This window comes from Anomaloglossus baeobatrachus, chromosome 10 (genome assembly GCF_048569485.1).
Source record: "Anomaloglossus baeobatrachus isolate aAnoBae1 chromosome 10, aAnoBae1.hap1, whole genome shotgun sequence".
In the NCBI taxonomy this organism is placed as follows: Eukaryota; Metazoa; Chordata; class Amphibia; order Anura; family Aromobatidae; genus Anomaloglossus; species Anomaloglossus baeobatrachus.
This window is the reverse complement of record NC_134362.1, coordinates 43059091-43065239: the sequence shown is the minus strand read 5'-3', so window position 1 is coordinate 43065239 and position 6149 is coordinate 43059091. Positions and strand designations below refer to the sequence as shown.

The window sequence follows — 6149 nt, the reverse complement described above, 5'->3', positions numbered from 1 at the left end:
ATGAGCGGGCACTACCATGCTCGGGTGCTCGGTACTCGTAACTAGTGATGAGCGGGCACTACCATGCTCAGGTGCTCAGTACTCGTAACTAGTGATGAGCGGGCACTACCATGCTCGGTTGCTTAGTACTTGTAACTAGTGATGAGCGGGCACTACCATGCTCGAGTGGTCGGCACTTGTAACTAGTGATGAACGGGCACTACCATGCTTGGGTGGTTGGTACTCGTAATTAGTGATGAGCGAGCACTACCATGCTCAGGTGCTCTGTACTCGTAACTAGTGATGAGCGGGCACTACCATGCTCGGGTGCTCAGTACTCGTAACTAGTGATGAGCGGGCACTACCATGCTCGGGTGGTCAGTACTCGTAACTAGTGATGAGCGGGCACTACCATGCTCAGGTGCTCAGTACTTGTAACTAGTGATGAGCGAGCACTACCATGCTCGGGTGCTCAGTACTCGTAACTAGTGATGAGCGGGCACTACCATGCTCGGGTGCTCAGTACTCGTAACTAGTGATGAGCGGGCACTACCATGCTCAGGTGCTCAGTACTCGTAACTAGTGATGAGCGGGCACTACCATGCTCGGGTGCTCAGTACTCGTAACTAGTGATGAGCGGGCACTACCATGCTCAGGTGCTCGGTACTCGTAACTAGTGATGAGCGAGCACTACCATGCTCGGGTGCTCAGTACTCGTAACTAGTGATGAGCGGGCACTACCATGCTCGGGTGCTCAGTACTCGTAACTAGTGATGAGCGGGCACTACCATGCTCAGGTGCTCAGTACTCGTAACTAGTGATGAGCGGGCACTACCATGCTCAGGTGCTCGGTACTCGTAACTAGTGATGAGCGAGCACTACCATGCTCGGGTGCTCAGTACTCGTAACTAGTGATGAGCGAGCACTACCATGCTCGGGTGCTCAGTACTCGTAACTAGTGATGAGCGGGCACTACCATGCTCGGGTGCTCTGTACTCGTAACTAGTGATGAGCGGGCACTACCATGCTCGGGTGCTCAGTAATCGTAACTAGTGATGAGCGGGCACTACCATGCTCTGGTGCTCAGTACTCGTAACTAGTGATGAGCGGGCACTACCATGCTCTGGTGCTCAGTACTCGTAACTAGTGATGAGCGGGCACTACCATGCTCGGGTGCTCAGTACTCGTAACTAGTGATGAGCGGGCACTACCATGCTCAGGTGCTCTGTACTCGTAACTAGTGATGAGCGAGCACTACCATGCTTGGGTGCTCAGTAATCGTAACTAGTGATGAGCGGGCACTACCATGCTCGGGTGCTCAGTACTCGTAACTAGTGATGAGCGGGCACTACCATGCTCGGGTGCTCAGTACTCGTAACTAGTGATGAGCGAGCACTACCATGCTCAGGTGCTCTGTACTCGTAACTAGTGATGAGCGGGCACTACCATGCTCGGGTGCTCAGTACTTGTAACTAGTGATGAGCGGGCACTATCATGCTCGGGTGTTCAGTACTCGTAACTAGTGATGAGCGGGCACTACCATGCTTGGGTGCTCAGTACTCGTAACTAGTGATGAGCGGGCACTACCATGCTCGGGTGCTCTGTACTCGTAACTAGTGATGAGCGGGCACTACCATGCTCCGGTGCTCAGTACTCGTAACTAGTGATGAGCGGGCACTACCATGCTCGGGTGCTCTGTACTCGTAACTAGTGATGAGCGGGCACTACCATGCTCGGGTGCTCAGTACTCGTAACTAGTGATGAGCGGACACTACCATGCTCGGGTGCTCAGTACTTGTAACTAGTGATGAGCGGGCACTACCATGCTCGGGTGCTCAGTACTCGTAACTAGTGATGAGCGGACACTACCATGCTCGGGTGCTCAGTACTCGTAACTAGTGATGAGCGGGCACTACCATGCTCGGGTGCTCGGTACTCGTAACTAGTGATGAGCGAGCACTACCATGCTCGGGTGCTCAGTACTCGTAACTAGTGATGAGCGGGCACTACCATGCTCGGGTGCTCAGTACTCGTAACTAGTGATGAGCGGGCACTACCATGCTCAGGTGCTCAGTACTCGTAACTAGTGATGAGCGGGCACTACCATGCTCAGGTGCTCGGTACTCGTAACTAGTGATGAGCGAGCACTACCATGCTCGGGTGCTCAGTACTCGTAACTAGTGATGAGCGAGCACTACCATGCTCGGGTGCTCGGTACTCGTAACTAGTGATGAGCGGGCACTACCATGCTCGGGTGCTCTGTACTCGTAACTAGTGATGAGCGGGCACTACCATGCTCGGGTGCTCAGTACTCGTAACTAGTGATGAGCAGGCACTACCATGCTCAGGTGCTCTGTACTCGTAACTAGTGATGAGCGGGCACTACCATGCTCTGGTGCTCAGTACTCGTAACTAGTGATGAGCGGGCACTACCATGCTCAGGTGCTCAGTACTCGTAACTAGTGATGAGCGGGCACTACCATGCTCGGGTGCTCAGTACTCGTAACTAGTGATGAGCGGGCACTACCATGCTCGGGTGCTCAGTACTCGTAACTAGTGATGAGCGGGCACTACCATGCTCAGGTGCTCAGTACTCGTAACTAGTGATGAGCGGACACTACCATGCTCGGGTGCTCTGTACTCGTAACTAGTGATGAGCGGGCACTACCATGCTCGGGTGCTCAGTACTCGTAACTAGTGATGAGCGGGCACTACCATGCTCAGGTGCTCAGTACTCGTAACTAGTGATGAGCGGGCACTACCATGCTCGGGTGCTCAGTACTCGTAACTAGTGATGAGCGGGCACTACCATGCTCGGGTGCTCAGTACTCGTAACTAGTGATGAGCGGGCACTACCATGCTCGGGTGCTCAGTACTGGTAACTAGTGATGAGCGGGCACTACCATGCTCGGGTGCTCAGTTCTCGGAACTAGTGATGAGCGGGCACTACCATGCTCGGGTGCTCAGTACTGGTAACTAGTGATGAGCGAGCACTACCATGCTCGGGTGCTCAGTACTCGTAACTAGTGATGAGCGGGCACTACCATGCTCGGGTGCTCAGTACTCGTAACTAGTGATGAGCGGGCACTACCATGCTTGAGCATTTTTCAGAAAGATTTTCCGGAAAAAATGCTAAAATTATATGTGGTACTTAGGTCATGCCCATCCGAGCATCCGACTGTTGGTTCTGAGTATCGAGCACCCAGCCATGGTAGTGCCCGCTCATCCCTATGAGATACTTTTCCAAATGTGTAAGCCTCCAATATGTCTGTGTCTCCTTCCTGAGGACTGCGCAGCTCCCGCGTCCTCCCATCCCAGGCTGCTTCCTCCCCCTTCCTCGGTGCTCCTGATCCCCGGCGCTCCCAGCTGTCTATTTCTGCTGTCTCACCGTCACGTGCGTCTCTCTAATTTCCCGTAATTGTGACTCAGCTCGCGGTCACCTCAGAGGGCTCATTGTCTTAAAGTGGCAGAGGCGAGACTGGCGCAGAAGGGCGCGGCCTGTGCAGGGGCTGCAGCTGCTGTTCGGGATAAAGGGAATGTTTATGGGAAATTTTATACGGGGGGGAACGTAAACGGGAAACGTCCTATATTCACCCGGATATTTGCATTCCTTCTTATTTATTGGAGCCTGGATTTGGTTCATTTTATTTATTATTATTGTTTTGTTGTGATCATATATTATATTCGGTGCAGATCTTCACATGTCCTTTTTTTTTGTAAATAGTTCCAACCCCCCCCCCCACCCCCCTCCAAAACATGACGTTTTGCTTGTGACTCACCCAATTAAAATTTGCATCTGGACGAGGGTCAATCAATACCCCTCAGGGTGCTGCAAAATAAAATAAAAAGTGGAAAAAAAAATTATAAAAAATTGGAATCATCCCATTTTTCCTCCATTAAAAATAATAATAAAACTATTCCAATGTGTCACAATATTATAATTAATAATATTATTAAATTATTATAAAATTATATTAGCATTGTTAATATTATATTACAATTATTGTTTTTAGTATTATATTATCATTATTAATATTATTATTACATTATTATTATTATTATTATTATTATTATTATTATTATTATTATTATTATTATTATGTTATGATTTCAATAATCAATTACTATTATTGTCAATATTATATTACTATTATTATAATATAATTATTATTACATTATTATGATTATTAACATTAACAATAATATTACTAATAATAGTAATCAATAATAATTATTATATCATCATTAATATTATTTAATTATTATGATTTTTTATTTCAATAATCTATTATTATTGTTAATATTATATTACTATTATTATAATAATATTCATATGACATTGTTTTTATTAATAATAATAATTATTATTATTATTATATTATCATTATTAATATTAATATTATTACATTATTATAGTTTTATGATTTCAATAATCTATTATTATTGTTAATATTATATTACTATTATTATTATTATAATATTACTAATATTACATTGTTATTAGTAGTAGTAATAACAATAATAATAATAATAATAAAAAAATCGAAACGCCAGAATGGTACTTTATTTTTATTGGCCACTACAACTACAACAAGGCACAAAAATTATTGAATATATTTTTAATTGATTATTTAATATATTAATCATTTTTTATTTAATATATATTTAATTGTTTTATCAAAAAAATATATTTAATATATTAATTATTTTTTATTTAATATATGCTTAATTTTATATATATATATATATATATATATATATATATATAGTGTATATATATATATACAGTATATATCATATATACACTATATATATAGTATATATGATATATAATGTATACATATATATAAAATTAAATATATATTAAATAATAAATAATTAATATATTAAATAATCAATTAAAAATATATTCAATAATAATAATATTAATGAGATATATATTAAATAAACTTATATATCATCACCGTATCCATATTGACCAGGAGCATAATATTACCCAGTCCTTTTTACAGCACAATAAAAACAGAACCACCCCCCTCAATGGCGTTATTGTGTTTTTTTGTGCAATTTTTCCCGCACTTTTTTTATGTTTTCCAGTACATTGAATTGTCACATGACTGGTGTCATTCAAAACTACATCTCGTCCTGGTAAAAACAAAATCTCATAGTGTTATGAAAATGTTAAAGTAAACAAAAAAAATGATACCCCTTAGAAGAAGAGAAAGTAAGAACGGAAGCACAAAAATGGGTAAGGCTTTGGTCAGGGAAGGGTTAAAATGTTTTTTGTTTTTGTTTGTATTTTTTTTAAATAAATATATATATACACACACACACACACACACACACACACACACACAGCAGCAGGATCACATTTTAGGAGAGGTGAAAAAAAACAAAAAAAAAATCAGTGAGGTTTCATAGTGTAGTGGTCATCACGTCTGCTTTACACGCAGAAGGTCCTGGGTTCAATCCCCAGTGAAACCAGTTTTTTTTAATTTTTTCCCAGTATTTCCAACAGAAAGCTCCTTGTGATCGTGTTCTGCAGAATCAGACACAGGAGTGTTCTGTATTTCATTTTTAGCTTAAAAAAAAAAATAAAAATGTTTGCTTATTGGCCTTGTTCACACAGCGCTCCATTGTGGCAGTGTTTTTTATTTTTAAATTTCTGACCAAGTAGCAAGTGTTCATGTGTGCGGCCTTCTCTAAGGGCAGAGGCCTCTACAAGAACCATTTGGGAATGGTTTCGAGGAACATGACGAAGATTGCAAAGTGTTGACTCGTCCTCCGAATTCCTTAGATCTGGCTCTGATCGAGTATCTGTGGATGTGCTGGAAAAACAAGTCTGATCCACAGAGGCCGCACCTCACCACCGACAGGAGCTGGGGTGCCAGATGCCACAGGAGCCTTCAGAGATCTTGTGGGGTCTATAAGCTCTGAGGGGGCACAAGTAAGAACTACACAATATTAGGCAGGAGGTTTTAATGTTATGGCTGATCAAGTGCAGGAAGGAGATACATTATGTTTATAATAGTATCGGATACAAGGCTTAATAATTGACTTCAGGCCTTTCCTTCAGTCCCAGTGTGCCTGCTGTATAACATCCGGCCCCTCGCTCCCCGGTGTGTAACATCCGGCCCCTCGCTCCCCGGTGTATAACATCCGGCCCCTCG

The 6149-nt window shown here is 42.9% G+C and overlaps 1 non-coding gene across 1 annotated transcript; it reads left to right on the top strand.

Annotated features, from left to right (window-relative positions):
• The first annotated feature begins 5390 nt into the window (after nt 1-5390).
• On the top strand, nt 5391-5463 carry TRNAV-UAC (transfer RNA valine (anticodon UAC)). The gene has a single exon. It is a non-coding gene; the product is annotated as a tRNA-Val (tRNA).
• Nucleotides 5464-6149: the final 686 nt, after the last annotated feature.